At 46.8% G+C, this 17,124-nt stretch overlaps 1 protein-coding gene across 15 annotated transcripts in view; it reads right to left on the reverse strand.

The window, feature by feature from the left end:
• Positions 1-17,124, reverse strand: part of RYR3 (ryanodine receptor 3) — a 630,986-nt gene that overhangs the window by 29,079 nt on the left and 584,783 nt on the right. The gene's annotated exons all lie outside the window — the stretch shown is intronic.

The raw sequence follows: 17,124 nt of genomic DNA on the forward strand, positions 1-17,124 counted from the left end.
GATTTGTGCAAGGACAGTAACTGGCCCTCCCGAATTGTAATTCACTGTGACATCAATGTCTGTTCTAGCTTTTTCTCTTTATACCATCCATGTAAATACTTACTAGTGAAATATAAAGGACAGACTGCTGGTTGCTTTCATTTAATGCTCACCATTACCCAATACTGTGAAGACTGCCATCATAACATCCTTCAACACTAAACAAATCCGTTTGAAAAATCCTTCCTAGTCCCCACCTGCAACCCAAGATACTTCAGCACAACCTGGCTTTGCATTCTTGGAGAAGATAAAGAGGTTTCTTAATGCAGATGAGTCTTTTCAGCATGTTAACTACTGGAGTAGCATTGATTTCATTTCTATCCAAGGCTGAAAACACAGAAATAGACATGTAGCACCAGAAGTCACAGTACATTGACTCTATAAGTATAAGGATGATAATTTAGGTTGAGGGTATGTGATTCCCTGCCCAAGCAGACATACTCATGCTAGCCAGGGCCGGCTTCAGGCACCAGTGGAGGAAGCATGTGCCTAGGGCGGCACATGCTAAGGGGCGGCATTCCGTCCATTCTTGGGGCGGCACAGTCCAGGCGCGTTTTTTTTTTTTTTTTTTTTTTTTTTTGCTTCAGCAGTCTGGGCGGCTTTGTTTTTTATGCGCTTGGGCAAGCAAAAATGGTAGAGCTAGCCCTGATGCTAGCTCTCATTGAGCTAGCACACTAAATAGTCGTGTAGCCACAGGCAGTGACGAGGGGCAGTACTGCCTAGCCGTCCCGAGCACAAACCCATGCGGTCCAGGCAGGTTTGTACTTGGGGCGGCTAGCTCGTGCCATGCCCGTATTACCATTGCTACACTATTGTTTTTAGTGTGCTGGCTTGATGAGAGCTAGCACAAGTATGTCTGCTAGAGCCGGGAATCACACCCTCAGCTCCAAGTGTAGCTGTAACCTTAGATGAGGCAATGAGTAGTTGTAATTGTATTCTCTAGGTACATCATCATAACTAAGGCCCTAGTTAACTTGTGATATTGCAGAAATTGAGGATTCTGCAATATTAGGCTTCCACCACACTTTTAACAGTGGGTGCCCCAGCCACCCAAGGGCTGAGAGTGGGAGTCTGCATTGTCAGCCCAAGATGGGCACTGTCTGCCTCAGGCCCCTGCTCTCAGCCCTGGGTGGCTGATGGGGCCGGGGTGGTAGAGACCCCGCTCTCAGCCCCATGTTCCGGCTGTCAGTTCCAGCCCTCCACTCTCAGCCCTGGGCAGCTGACAGTGGATGCCCCTGCTCTCAGCGTCGTGTTCCCATTGGCAACCCCAGGCCCTGGTCTCAGCCCCGGGCTGCTGACAGCAGAAGCCCCTGCTCTCATCCCAAGGTGGCCGACAGAGGAAAATCACAGGAAAGTAATAATGGACCTCATTACTGCAAATAACAAGGTCAGTTGTTATTTTTCTGCAATTTTACATGGTTTGTCCACAACTCAGCTGCAATTTTTTGACAATCATCCCGCAATTCAAGTAGGGCCTTAATCATAGCACATACCACTGTTGGGTCCAAAATCCCAGCAGAAAGGCCAGCTAGAACACTGACAGCTCTAATGTTATGAAACCTCACTCCAGCAGGTGGCTTGCCCTTCAGAACAGCCATGTCCCTAGTGTCCCCAAAAGAGAGTTCCTTTCAAGTAATAAGTGAAACTGAAAGTATTATATATACAAGGGTATACAAATATGGAGTTAGAAAGGTTACAGAATCTTCAGTCACCAAAAGGTGGGTGAGGGATGAATAGTTCTCCTAAAATTGCCTCTACAACAGATTCCCCACTCTTTGGACATTATTGAACTCCCCAAGGTCTTCATGAAGTAATTTATTTTAAAACAATAAGATACTGCAATAGCCAGTGGGAAATATGTGAATCTTCATCTGTAGCAGAGAGAGAGACCTTTCAAAACAATGTCTTTCCTTCATTATCTCTAGTGTCAGGAGAGGCAGAAGTATGGATTGTTACTAGCACCTAATGGACCAAACCATTTATGGTTCTTGACCTTTTTAGGGATGGCAGTGGCCAACAGCCCATCATGATCAGAGTCTTGTTCCATATGATCACATAGAATCAGAGATTTTTCTCTGCCTCCCAGCCTGGAATCCCTATATCTGGTAGTATGGTCCATGACAGAGTAGAGGCTGAGAGTTTTGTGTCTTGGTGCACCTGTGTTGTCTGTTACCTGGTTGTGGGTTCAAGTGTCGCTGCTTGTTTTGAAAACTGTAAGACCTTAAAGTACAGGTTGCTTCAGATGCAGTGGGCTGGTTCTATATGACCTGTGTCTTGTCCAGGGATACCTTGAATTGAGCTGCATTTATCAGAGCACCTATTTACTTATTTTATTTCATATGATATGTAAAAAGTTCATTAAAACGTACAGGAGGTGTTGGGTATACTGAGAGAATCATATCTTCAAGTACATTGAGGTGACCAATGCTTGAGATCCACTTCACATCGAGGCCAGATTTTAGTCAGCTGAAAGTGGTGTTCATCTTTGATTCAATTGGAGTGATGATGTAGCAGGAGGAGTACAGACTGTACAATATGTTCTTTGAGCCCAGCTGACAGTGCCTAACTTTTTAGTGCTAATTCTGCTGAGACTGAGGCTCTGAATGCCTTAACTGCTTGCTTTCAGGAGTCAAAGAAACATGTTGGAAGTCAGGGGGTTCTTCACTCTGCAGTTGGGAGGAGGTGAGGTCATGCTCTCAACATTGGTTTGCGGAGGAAATAGTGTAGTGGGTCAAAGAACTCAAATGCTCACCCTTAGACCCTGTGACGTGTATGTAGATATAATTGGCAAATTTGTCATGATCTGCTCAGAAGTAGACAGCATTTTGGTCACATTTATCAGAAGGCGAGAACTACACTTGGGACTTTTTTACGTTGCTTCCTCTCAGACACTTCAAATCTCTAGGATGAACTACTGGCAAAAATAGAATGTGCACATGAACTAGAGAGAGAGAAAAGTTTGATAATAGGGAGGCAAGGAACCCTGAGGCTTCTTTGCTCTCACAGAACAAAAAACCTGGAAGAGACAGAAGAAATCATGATTTTGTGTTTTCTGGAACAGCCACTGAGTCAGAAGAAGCACCATGAAGAATACTTATGTTAAGAGAATAAGAGATTTGCCTGAAAAAATATTGCTCAGCACCCATCCATCTAAGCTGATGGTGCAGTACTGCTGAGATAGTGTAGTGAGTTTCTTCATCAATACAAGTCAAAAATGAACTCTGGTTAGGATCTCTAGGAATATTTCTACAGAGGGCATGTCTGCATAGCTCCCCAGTTGGAGTAGTAATGGCTCAGAACTTTAGAATAATGGGAGTTCCTGTCTGGCAGTATGGACCCAAGAGTGAGAGATCTGTTGTGGTAGATGTCTTTTTTAAGAAATAATGTTACACTTGTATAATAATAATCACTTTAAAGAATTTCAGTGGGTTTTTAGTCAAAGAAAGATGACAGTCCTACTTAAAGAAAATGGGTTGGTTCTTAAACAACATATGACAGGGAAGTAGATAGACTGGATGGTTTAGAGAACTGGCAATGGCTCACACAGCTCTAGATAACTCATCTGAAATTGGCTTAGTATGATAGTGTCTGAAATTAATAGTCTGAAAGCTGTTCACTGACTATGTACAAGGTTTTATACCAAATTCTACTTGATAAGTCTCCGTCTCACACAAGTCACCATTACAGTTAACACTAAGGTCCTGTCTGCACTGTTAGCAGTGTGTTGTGCAGCTCATGTAGTTACATGCCACAGTGCAAAGCAGGTTGTGTCCACACTGCGGTGTGTAGCTATATGCAGCAGTGAAAGGTTCTAGCAGGAGACAGTAGTGAAAGGTTCTGGTGATGGGGAGCTGCTGACGCCTTTCACCGCTGCCTCTCCCTGCCAGAGCCTGCCCCCATAGCCACAGTTTGCCACTGTGGTGAGAAAAGGCTCTGGCAGCAGAGAGGCAGCAGGACACTACACTGCTAAAGGTAGCAGTGTAGATTTGTGAGGCACTGCTTGGGCTTGTAGAGAGCTGTGCAGGGTATATACCCTAAAGTTCTGGTGTGTCTTTGCTCATCTAAGCAGTGCTTCACTGTCCATAGTGCTATTTAAACCCGGGTTAGGAGGTGTGGAGTGTATGTACTCCACACATCACTGGAAGTGTAGGCATAATCTGACTGGCCTTCTTGTTGGCTGTTTCAGTGAAGCCAGGATGTCCCCTCCAGCACAGCATTGAGGTAATTTGGTAAGACAGTGTGGGCAAGCTTGCGTTGGCACTATCATTGCTGTACCGGTTCTGTGAATGCATAATGTACTTAAATCTCTTAATGTATTTTATAGAGAAGAAAATCTGATATGTTTCAGGCACAACATTAAACTTGGAAAGGAGTTTGCTTTGTAAAATGAGATAGTAAGTAACCAACATCAGTGGCGTCTGTTTGATGAGGGCAAATTATCTGTGGCTTGTCAGAGCCAGTTCAGACTCTAGGTTCCTCCTTCTCACTCACTTACTGGCATGATGACCAATTACTATCCAGAATTTCTCTCTCTGTTGGGTTTCCTCCTCTTGAATCTTCAGTTTGACTCCTTTCAATCTGACAAACCTGTTAGCCTGATCTACCTTCCTAAGGAGGAAAGATTTTGTTGATGCCTGGTCTTGGAAAACCATCACAGGATTAGCCTGTAGATGGGAATATAATTTATCTTTCTGTGATTTGACATGAGACAGTGCAGACAATGATTTCTGTTTAGTAGCACCATATGAAACACATCATAGGGCATGAGAATAAGACTTGGAACTGAACTAGAAGTGGGAGGGGATTGCCTAACCTTTCAACTACTCCTTTTTAAAGGACAGTTACTCATCTAAGCCCTGCTCTCAGCTCTCTGAAGTCAAAGGATGGGTCTGTAGACACCTGCATATTTGGTCTGCAGTGCCTAGTGAGAATGTAGAAAGAACCTTTGCAAAGCTTGTCCACTACCACTTCCTTTCTCTGACCTAGGAGGTGGCACAGCTGAAGTGGAATCACTTCTAAGTCTCACTGCACAGGAAATTAGGGCACCTGGACTCGAGGGCAATACTCCTGATGAAGTTAATGGCATATGGGCAGAAGGATTCTTATCCCTTCCGAGAGTGTCATCAGTTCCATATGCTAAGATAGCCTTGGCCAGGACAATAAGGATTAAAGGAATCCCATGATGAGCAGTTTTCTTTAGGACTCTCCATAGGAGTTGGAGGGGAGGAAACATGTAACAATGAGAAGTTCAATGAAATGACAAATGCATCCTGCACTAGCATTGCTGGGTCCAGACAACCATTGCCAAAAAAGGAAACACTTAGCATTGAATTTTGTTATGAACAGTTCTACAATAGAGATTCTCCAGTTCTTGTAGCTGCTGGAAAATTGCTATGGACAAATCTCCTAAGAGAATCTTGGATTAGTATAACTAGCATGCCATACAGTTAAGGAGACCTGGCTCAATAAGATAAGACGGTTACTCACCTTTGTAACTGTTGTTCTTCGAGATGTGTTGCTCACATCCATTCCAATTAGGTGTGCACGTGCCGCGTGCAAGATCATCGGAAGATTTTTACCCTAGCAACACTCGGTGGGTTGGCTGAGATGTCCCCTGGAGGGACATCCTTACGGCGCCGGATATATACCGCAGTTGACCCAGCGCCCCCTCAGTTCCGTTTTGCTGGCTACTCTGACAGAGGGGAAAGAGGGCGGGTTTGGAATGGATATGAGCAACAAATCTGGAAGAACTACAGTTACAAAGGTGAGTAACCGTCTTTTCTTCTTTGAGTGCTTGCTCATATCGATTCCGATTAGGTGACTCCCAAGCCTTACCTAGGTGGTGGGGTGAAAGTGAGACGTCGTAGAGTGGAGAACTGCTGAGCCGAATGCCACGTCACCCCTTGACTGTTGCACAATCACATAGTGGGAAGCAAAGGTATGCACTGATGAACAGGTTGCTGCCCTACATATCTCATGTATGGGTACATGAGCCAGGAAGACAGAGGAGGAAGCTTGAGCCCAAGTGGAGTGGGCAGTAAGGTGCGTAGTTGGCACGCCAGCCAAGTCATAGCATGCACAGATGCAAGATGTGATCCAGGACAAGATGCGCTGGGCAGAGACGGGAGGCCCTTCATCCAGTCTGCCACAGCTACAAACAGCTGGGTTGTCCTCCTAAAAGGTTTAGTTTGTTCAATGTAAAAGGCGAGGGCCCTGCGAATGTCTAGGGAGTGCAGCTATTGTTCTCGCTGAGAAGCGTGCGGCTTCGGATAGAAGACCAGAAGGAAGATGTCTTGGTTGACATGGAAGGCAACCATCACCTTAGGAAGGAAGGCAGGGTGTGGTCGCAGCTGTACCTTGTCCTTATGAAACACTGTATACAGTGGGTCCAATGTTAGGGCTCTGAGCTCTGACATGTCTCACCGAGGTGATAGCATCGAGGAATGCTGTTTTCAAGGAAAGGGACAGGAGCGAGCAAGAGGCCATCGACTCGAACGGGGCACCTATGAGTCTGGATAGGACCAGGTTGAGGGGCTGGATACTGAATTTGTGGGTACAGATGTTCCAATCCCTGGAGAAACCTGCTGACCATGGGATTGGAGAAGAACAAGCGCCCATTTTCGGCTGTGTGGAAGTCTGAAATCGCTACTAGGTGTACTCTGATGGATGAAACTGCTAGGCCCTGCTGTTTCAAGGACAAGAGTCTAAGATGGTAGGCACTGGCGCCTCCAGAGGGACAGCATTGCTCAGAGCACACCATCAGGAGAAATGCTTCCACTTGGCCAAATACGTGGACATAGTAGAGGGCTTTCTGCTACCCAAAAGTACCTGCTGCACTGAGTGGGAGCAACGTAGCTCAGACTGAGTTAGCCATGCAGCATCCATTCTGTGGGATGGAGGGATTGCAAGTCTGGAGGACAGAGATGAACGTGTTCCTGAGTGATCAGCTCCGGCCGCAATGGAAGTGGAATTGGTGTGGTCACCGACAGATCGAGGAGAGTGGTATATCAATGCTGCCTGGGCCATGCTGGGGCGATCAAGATTAAGCGGCCCTGTCTCTCTGCAACTTGAGAAGGACCTTGTGGACTAACGGGAATGGAGGAAAGGCATAGGACCGGTGGTCTTCTCACAGTATCAGGAAAGTGTCTGATAGGAAACCTGGGGAGCGCCCCTGGAGAGAGCAGAACACCTGGCACTTCTGATTCTCACAAGAAGCGAAAAGGTCTATCTGGGGAAACCCCCACTTCTGGCAAAAGGAATGGATAATGTCCGGGCGAACTGACCACTTGTGAGCCAGAAAGGAACTGCTGAGGCGATCTGCCAAGGTGTTTTGGACTCCTGGGAGAAACAATGCCACCAGGTCAATCAAGTGGGCTATGCAAAATTCCCACAGGCGAATGGCTTCCTGACAAACTCCCCCTTGTTTGTTGATATAAAACATGGCTGTTGTGTTGTCTGTGAAAACTGCAACACAACGGCCCTGAAGGTGCTTGCGGAACACCTGGCACGCCAGGCGCACTTCTCTCAGTTCCCGTACGTTGATGTGCAGGGAAATCTCTTGTGTGGACCAAAGGCCCTGTATGCGAAGGTCCTGAAGTGCGCACCCCAACCCAAAGATGATGTGTCCATGGTCAGGACCAGGGAGGGCTGCGGGGCATGGAATGGCATCCCTTCACATACCGAGCTGGGGTTCAGCCACCAGACCAGGGACGTTAAGACTTCCGTTGGTACTATGACCGCTGGGTCCATATTGTCCCGGTCTGGGTGGTATACGGTTGACAGCCAGGCCTGAAGTGGACGGAGGTGCAGTCTGGCATGTCTGGACACGAAGGTGCAAGATGCTATGTGTCCCAGGAGACAGAGGCACGTGCATGCTGTCGAGGTCAGGAAACTTTGGAGGCCATAGATAATGCTCGCCATGGACTGGAAGCGGGCATGTGGTAGGCACACACGGGCGAGTTTTGAATCCAGGACTGCTCCAATGAAGTCTGTTCTTTGGGTCGGCTCCAAAGTGGACTTTTCGACATTGAGCAGCAGTCCCAGCTGTTGGAACAAGCTCGTGGTGAACTGGACATGAGATTGCACCTGGTCCTTGGAACCACCCTGAATGAGCCAGTCATCGAGGTACAGAAACACTTGGATCCAAAGTCAACAGAGTGAGGCAGATACGACAGCCATACACTTTGTAAAGACCCTTGGTGCCGTGGATAGGCCAAAGGGAAGGATGGTAAATTGGAAGTGCTATTAGTTGACCACAAAGCGAAGGAAACGCCTATGTGGCGGGTAAATCGCTATGTGAAAGTATGCATCCTTTATGTTGAGGGCGGTGTACCAGACTCCAGGATCCAGGGAAGGGATAATGGTCGCCAGGGAAACCATGCAGAACTTCAACCTTACCATGAATTTGTTGAGTCCGTGCAGGTCCAGGATGGTCCGTAGCCCCCCACCCCCTTTGCCTTGGGGATTAGGAAGTAATGGGAGTAAAACCCCCTGCCCCTCAGTTCCCTTGGAACCGCCTCTATTGCTCCAATAGTTAGGAGTGTTTGCACCTCCTGAAGAAGGAGTTGCTCATGAGAGGGGTCCCTGAAGAGGGACGGGGAGGGAGGGGGGGGGACAAAACAAATTGAAGGCAGTATCCACTTTCCACCCTATGTAGGGCCCATCATTTCCACCCTATGTAGGACCCATCGGTCTGACGTTATGCAGGACCACACAGGGAGGAAATAGGACAGGCGGCTGGTGAAAGGTGGAGAAGGATCCTAGAAAGATACTGGTGCTCCACCCTCGGGCGCACCTTCAAAAGTTTTGCTTGGACCCCGCCAAAAGTTTGGGGGGGCCCTGGTTCTGGCCCATCTGAGGACCAGACTGTCTCTTCCTACCATCCCGGCCACGTCTTCTAGAGAAGTCCTGTCTCGGCTGGGGATTAGGGTAGGTGAGCTGTGGTTGGGGTCGGAAGGGCCTATATTGCAGCACTGGGATATGCATGCCCAGTGAACGCATGATGGCCCCGTTATCCTTCAGACTCTGGAGTCAGTCTTGTCAGAAAACTATGGTCATCAAAGGGCAGGTCCTGGATAGTCTGCTGGAGTTCTGGTGGGAGACCGGAGACCTGCAGCCACGAGATGTGGCACATAGCTACACTCGAGGCTAGAGTCCTAGCTGCCGAGTCTGTCACATCTATTGAGGCCTGCAAAGATGTCCTGGCTACTTTCTTGCCCTCCTCCAGCAGGACCCCGAACTCCTCCCTGGACTCCCGAGGAATAAGCTCTTTGAACTTTCCCATCGAGTTCCAGGTATTATAATTGTAATGACGTAAGAGGGCCTGCTGCTTAGCCACCCTGAGTTGTAAGCCACTAGTAGAATATATCTTGCGCCCGAATAAATCCAGGCGTCTAGCGTCCTTGAATTTAGGAGCGGGAGCTTGTTGGCCATGTCTTTCCCTCTCATTAACAGACTGTACAACAAGGGAACACGGTTGGGGGTGAATATACAATTATTCGTAGTCTTTGGAGGGGAACAAGTACTTCCTCTCCACTCCCTTGGCAGTGGGAGGAATAAAGGCTGAGATTGCCAGATCGTATTGGCATTAACCTGGACGGTCCGAATAAATGGCAAGGCTATACGTGTCAGGGTATCGGCAGATAGAATGTCCACTACCGGATCCTTGACCTCCTCCACCTGGAGGCTAATGTTTTGTGGCACCCTGCAAAGCAACTCTTGGTGTGCATGGAGGTCTATAGGTGGGAGGCCAGAGGAGGATATACCTGCCACTGCCTTGTTGGATGAAGAGGAGGAGGATACTCCGGGGACTAATGGGTCCTGGGGCAAGTCTTGCTGGGGAGGGTCTGGTTGCCCTAGGTTCAGCATGCTAGGGGCATGGGCCTGAGCTGAGGGCAGGGCCATCACCTCCGAACCCCCCGGAGGAGAGCAACTCACAGTGGCCTCCGGTACCTGGGATTCTGAGTGGGCAGAACGAGAAGCCCCAGAGGGGACACCTTGGGCCTGATGGTATGCCCAAGGGGTCCAAAATGACCATTGCGGAGGTCCCTGACCAGGATCCTGCCCCTCGTCATGCCATTGGTTAGCACCATCCGCATCCTGGTTCTGGACATGGTAGCCACTTTCTGCCTGGGATGACCTCGAGTTGGGATGGGACGGCCAAGGTGGAGCCGATCGTGCATGCTGAGTCACCCTGTCTTGTGTTGTTGCCCTGAACCATGGAGATGGAGATCAGCACCATGGTCTCGAGCGGTACTGCAACCTGGATCGGGACTGGTGGTCATATCGGTGCTGGGAGGCAGATCTGGACCTCGACGAAGATCTATGGGCGGAATGGTGCCGGGATCGAATCTGAGTAGACTGGCGCCAGGATCGGTGCTGGGAGCTGGACCGGTACCGACTGTACTGGGCAGATAATCTTTGTGAGGTGGAGCAGTGCCGCAAGTGTGACCGGCACCAAGATGGTGATTGGTGCCAGGACTGCGAGTGGTGCTGTGGACAAGACCAGCATCTGGATCAGGACCGTGACCGAGATTGGGACTAGGATTGGTGCTGTCCTGTCTCACTCTGCGACAGAGGGCGCATCATGGAGGGCTTTCCTTTTGAGGGAACAGCCCGTACCAGTAGTACCGAAGGTTACGACAGTCTCGACTTGGTGAGCACAATCAGGTCGCGTGCCATAAAGAAAGTCTCCGTGGTGGAAGGCAGACCGAGCTTGACCACAGTTCACACCAGGGAGCTTACATGCACTGGACTCAACGGCGCTTGTGGCCCTGGAATCAATGGTACCAGAGATGGAGCCTTCGTGGGGCGGTCCAGCACGGGACATGGCTCTGAGGGAGGCACAAGCAGTGCCGGCAACTGCAAAGGAACAGCAGGTTGTTTGTGCTGCTTCTTGGGTCCTGGAGAGAGTGAGAAGTGGCGCGCTGGTAGAGGTGCCAGAGACATCTGGTGCTGGGAGTCTTTGCCGGTGCTGGGACATGATGCTGTTGCTTCTGGTGCCAGAGGCACGCTTCGGACTGACAGGATTGGCGCCGGGTCTTGACACGGAGCTGATGACATTGGGCTAAGTGCCACTTCTGTAAGGAGCTGCTTCAAGCGAAAGTCCTGCTCCTTTTTAGTCCGAGGCTTGAATTCCTTACAAATGTGGCACTTATCTATTGATGGGATTCCCCCAGACACTTCAAGCAGGAGTCGTGGGGGTCTCCCCTAAGCATCAGCTTAAGGCACGCCGAGCATGGTTTGAAAACCGGAGACCTAGGCATGAACCCGGGTACTGGGAGGGAGGGAAGGAAAGAAGCCCCTTAACCCTAATTACTATTCACACTAACAACAACAACTATTAATTACAACTAGAAACTAACAACAACTACTCTATAAAAAATTGTCTACAACTATAAATGAGCTAAAAGCTAGGGAAGTGGAGATCAGCTAAGCCGCGCTTCACAGTTCCAATGACCGTCACGTCAGTAAGAAGGAACTGAGGGGGCACTGGGTCAACTGGGATATATATCCGGTGCCGTAAGGGCGCCACTCCAGGGGGCGCCTCAGCTGACCCACCAAGTGTTGCTAGAGTAAAAATCTTCCAACGATTGTGCACGCAGTGCGCACACACCTAATTGGAATCTATATGAGCAAGCGCTCAAAGAAGAACCCTTACTTCATGGAAGTCTTAAAGTTCCTTTTCCTCAAGAGTTTAAGGCTGCCTCAGGGAGAGCCTCTTTTCCCTGTGCATGAACTGCGTAAGCTGGTTCTGTCTGTTACAGCTTGAGACCAACCATCTCAGCCACTCCCTCATTCCACAGCTGCTTGAGAGAGAGAGTCTCAGCCCCTGCAGGCTATCTTCCTTCCTCCCTATACGAAGGCTAGGCAGGCTGGTTTTGTCTGACACAGGCCCAGAAATCCCTTCAGTTGCTGTCTCATTTTTCACAGTGAAAGCAGAAAAAACATTTATGCCATCTGTGGGAAAGCGTTAATCCATGAGACATAGTTGAGGTGTTTCAATCCTCTCTCTTTCCCTTTTATTATAGGCTTTTCTGCTCAAGACCTAAATGGCAGCCACATGTAGCTGTGGAGGTTGCCTACCTGAATGTTGCTCTGAGTGAGGCAGGAGTCAAGCTGGAGAAGCAGAAGAGGGAGCCCTAAAGAGCAGGAAATCACTAGATGGTCATCACCCTGTCTGCCAAATTGAGGGATGAAAAGAAACCTAGTGTTTGCGCTATTGTGGACTGAGCCTCAAAAGTGATGTTTTTAAATACTTTGCACCCTTCTAGAATTGCACTTATGTTGTTGTTTCTCACAGCTCTGCAAATCTATTAATCCAGAGAAACAAATATCATAAAGCTTAACATTTTAAAACAAATATTAATAGCAAGAATTAATAAATTTCACATAGTATTTTTCCTGGAAGATCAAAACAACAGCACTACTGCCAATTCTGGGCTATAACACCCGTTACAGAAAATAATCAGAAAATAACACCACCACTTTGCTGTAGGGAACTGATGAATTCAACTCCTACACAAAACCGGTTTGTAACTGGAAAAAAAAATGAAGTTAATTATTTCCCAAGTAGAAGCTTAACCTGCAAACTGAATTCTATTGTTGCTAACATCTTTCTAGAATCATACATCAAAAATATGTTGTTTCTATGTTTTAATAACTGTATATTAATCAAAGCTGTCATCACAGAGTATTATTCAGCTTGTTGACTCTCATTACATTTTCTAATGTGCAGTTATCTACTGACAAATGAAAGATCATTCTGGATGTAAGAAACAGATTGGCAGGATTCCAGAAGAATATTTTCAAGTAATTTTTTAATTCTAACTTTTTACCTCTCTGTGTCATCACAATATATGGACCAAGCTGAAGTCAGTGGAAAACTCCTAGGATTTGGCTAGGAAAATAAAGCATTAAAAGGCTGCTAATAATTCAGACATTATTCCTAAAATACTAAAATAATTTTGCATTAGAGATGAGCTTCAGGAAATCATGCTTCCTGATGCAAGAGAACAAAACTAGTATACTTAACTTTTAATGAAAAAGCTAGTCATGTTCAATGCAAAAGAAAAGCAGCATTTTAAAGATAATTAAAGAAAATACATACTACGAAAAGACACCATACACTGGCAAACTTATACAGAAATAGAAGAATTCAACTACTGTAATAAGGTAATTCTTTATTAGGTCAACACTAGCAGATGCCATGGCATATTTGTTTAGCCACTACTACAGCACACTGACACTGAATGTATCTTTTGGATGGGACTTGGAACTTATGAAGTTAGTCGGAGGCTAGAAAATACTTTGGGTAGAGGAGATTGCTAATGTGTGTGTTAAGGGTAGAACAGCCTACAACTTCTATCTGGAAGCATAAATTCCAGCTTGAGCACACATACCTGCTCTAGCTCTGATTGACCTAGTGTGCTAACTGTACAGTAGAGTTGTGGTGCAGGGCCGCCCAGAGTGGGGGACAGGTGGGGCAATTTGCCCTGGAGCGGGGTCCTTCACGCCGGGGTCCGGGCACTCTGGGGGCCCTGGAAAACTCTTGCAGGACCCGGGCCCTCGGAGCTTCTTCCGCTCTGGGTCTTTGGCGGCAATTCAGCGGCGGGGGGGTCCTTCCGCTTCAGGACCTGCCGATGAAGTGCTCCAAACACCGGCGGCAGGGGGTCCTTCCACCCCAGGACCCGCCACCGAAGTGCTGGGTCTTCAGCGGAAATTCGGCGGCAGGGGGCCCCCACCACCAAAGACCCCAGGCCCCCTGAATCCTCTGGGCGGCCCTGCTGTGGTGATGCAAGCAACAGGAGGGGCTAGTTACCCTGGGCATGTATCTAGTGTCTTGGCTGGGATCGGACTGGGGGATCTAGCCCCTTCTGCTGCTCATGCTGCCGGGGCTACACACTATTTTTAGCATGCTTGCTCTGATCGAGTTAGTGCAGGTGTATCTCCTCGAGCTGGGACGTATACCTCTAGCTTCAAGTGTAGATATATTCTAAAGGTGGAAAAGCATTATCCCAGCCCAAAGATAGGTAGGCAGCGAAGGCTGTAAGTTCAGAGTAGACAATAGAGGTAGCAGAGCACCAGTTCCTAAAGAGAGGTGTGCTAAGTATCTCATAACACAGGAGTCTAGTTACCGACAGATATTTGTTTATGACCGGATAAGGTAGCTCTTTTGACTTCTTCTCATTGACAAAATGTTGTTTCTTTCATACATATTGGTAATTACTTTTGAAAGTCCATTTTTTAAAATACTTAGTTATGTCTGAAATATACAGCCAACAATTGTTTTAGACTTGTAAAGAATTGGGTACATTGTTGTTCTTCTCTAGCCTTGTGCAACAGTCTTTCATATACAATGCAGTAACAGGGAAAGGAAGGAGATCTAACTTTATAGCTGGGCCACTCAAAAACATGCTACTAAAACCTCTTACAGAGGGAACTACGAAAAATAGCTTCCAAGCTAAAGTTTGCTTTACAAGACAAGTGTTAATTAGGTAGAAGTGATCCCAGTTTGGAAAGTTCTAAAATCCATCGAATTTCCTTGTCACATTGCCCCTAATATATGGAACAACAGCTGTTAATTGATTTATCTCATTAGACTGACCTCACGCTTGGTAAAGCAACCCCCATCCTTTCATATATTTATACCTGCTCCTGTATTTTCCACTCCATGCATCTGATGAAGTGGGTTCTAGCCCACAAAAGCTTATGCCCAAATAAGTCTCTAAGGTGCCACAAGGACTCCTCGTTATTCCAGTCAATGTTCGCTGAATGCCCTCTCTCTCTTCTGTCAGAACACTCTACAACCATTACTTACCTGTATGGCAACTGTTGTTCTTTGAGATGTGCTGTGCGCTTATACATTCTACTGTAGATGTTTACGTGCCCACTGCACCTGGGTCTGAGACTTTTGTCAGAAGTAGGTATTTGTGCCCCAGCTATTCTTGTGCTGGGAGCCAAGGTATAAAGGTGTGGCTGCCACCTCCCTCAGTTCCTTTGCACTACCACAAAACTAATACCCAAAGTAGAGATGAAGGCGTGAGGGCCGTGGAATGTATATGCTCACAACACATCTTGCAGAACAACAGTTACTATACCGTAAGTAACTGTTTCTTCTCATTTGACTTTGCACATACACGTTCCATTACAGGTTACTCACCAGCAGTAACCCTACAGGTGGTGAGATTTTGGATTATTTGAAGAGAGTCTGCAACACTGACTTGCTGAAGCTAGCACTGTCTCTGGACACTTGAGTAATAGGGTAGTGTGTGGAAAAGGTGCAGATGAACATGTTGCTGCCTCACAAATATTAACTACAGGTACATTCCTCATGAAGACTGATAAAGTGGAATTAGCTCTAGTGGAATGGGTGGAGGAGAAACTTTGCTTGGAAAGCTTGATACAGTCAGAAATCCAATGCAATATATGATGCTCTTTAATCCTATCAGCATAGGCTACAAAAGACAGGGAGATGATTTGAAAGATTTCCAGATACAATGCCAGAGCTCTCTAAACAGCCAAGATATGAAGTTTTTCTTTGACCTTGGTAGAATGAGGTTTTAGCAAGAACACTGGCTGATGTAAAATCTGATTGAGATAGAATGTGGAGACAACCTTAGTCATAAACTTAGGGTGTAGCCTAAGAGAGCTTGTCTTTGTGAAATACTGTGAGAAACCAGATGTACCGGAAGATCACACACCCTCCTCACAGAGGTAGCTGCTACAAAATATACTGTTTTCATTTACAACAATGGCAAGGACGTTGTTGCCAAAGGTTCAAAGGGGGGACCCACTAAATGGGACAACACTCAATTCATGTCCCATGAAGGTGAAGGATTGGACACAGGTGAGCATGAGTAAGTCCCTTTAAAAATCTGGATAGGAAGGGACACAAAATGATAGAATACCCATCCACTGGTGGATGTATCACAGAAACGAATGCTAAATGGACACATTGAACTGGGAAAATGATCTGAAGATTTCAGATGCAGCAGGTAGTTTAGTATGTGTCTAATCTTGGTGTTAACTGGTCAGGTTCAGTCCAGACTGAAAACCTTTTTACTGCACAAATGGCTTTGGGGGAATCCTTTCTGCTGATCACCAAAATGGCCTGCACATCCTGGAAGCAGACTCTCTTCTTATTGCTCAACAAGAGATTATTCACACCATGAGGCAGAGAGTTTGTAGGTTGGGGTGCAGTGACTTGCCTTGATTCTGTGACAAGAGATCTTCAACCAGAGGTACAGCTATGAATGATCAAATGGAGAACTGATATAGGTCTGTGTACAAGTACTGCCTTGGTCAGGCTGGTGTACAGAGTATGGGTAATGCATGTTGCCTACCATGAATCAAAGACATTTTCTGTGGCCAGGATATATTTCCATGTGAAAGTAAGTGTCCTGCAAATCAAGAGCAGCATACCAATCCAGAAGGGATAACAGACACAAGGGTGACCATCATGAACTTGATTTTCTTGACAAATGTGTTCAGCTTTCTTAAGTCCAGAACACAATGAAATACACCTCTCTTTCTGGGCATCAGGAAGTAGTGGGAATAACAGCCTTTATTTGTCCTACATTGCCTTTTCAGGTAGATGTACCTTAAGGCAGAAGTCCCTTTGCTTTTTCATCTTCATCAGAAAGGAGCTACAAATGGGACATTCATCCTTCACATGTCCCTTTCCTAAACAGATTAGGCTATTTTGTGCCTATTGCTTACAGGGATCACGGCCCTGCATGTGGCACCTTGTTAAATTTTGGCAATTTCTGCATTCTGACCCCCAGCCTCAAAGAATCAGTTAACTATCTAACTATATGCAGATAAGAGAATTTCCCTTTTTTACCCGCTGGCTAAGAGAAGAGAACCAAATCTCAAGAGTGATAGGAAGTTCCAGCTATTGCCATGGGAGGTAAGAAAGAACTGAGAGGGATGTGGCAGCCACATCCCTTTATGCTATCGACTCCATGCATGAGAATAGTGAGGGTGCATGTGCTGTTGACAAAAGTCATCGACTTGAGTATATTGGGCCCACATACACCTACAGGGAATGAGTATGGGATAATCACTCAAAGGAGAACCAACTTA

The sequence above is a fragment of the Gopherus flavomarginatus genome, chromosome 5 (assembly GCF_025201925.1).
Source record: "Gopherus flavomarginatus isolate rGopFla2 chromosome 5, rGopFla2.mat.asm, whole genome shotgun sequence".
NCBI lineage: Eukaryota > Metazoa > Chordata > Testudines > Testudinidae > Gopherus > Gopherus flavomarginatus.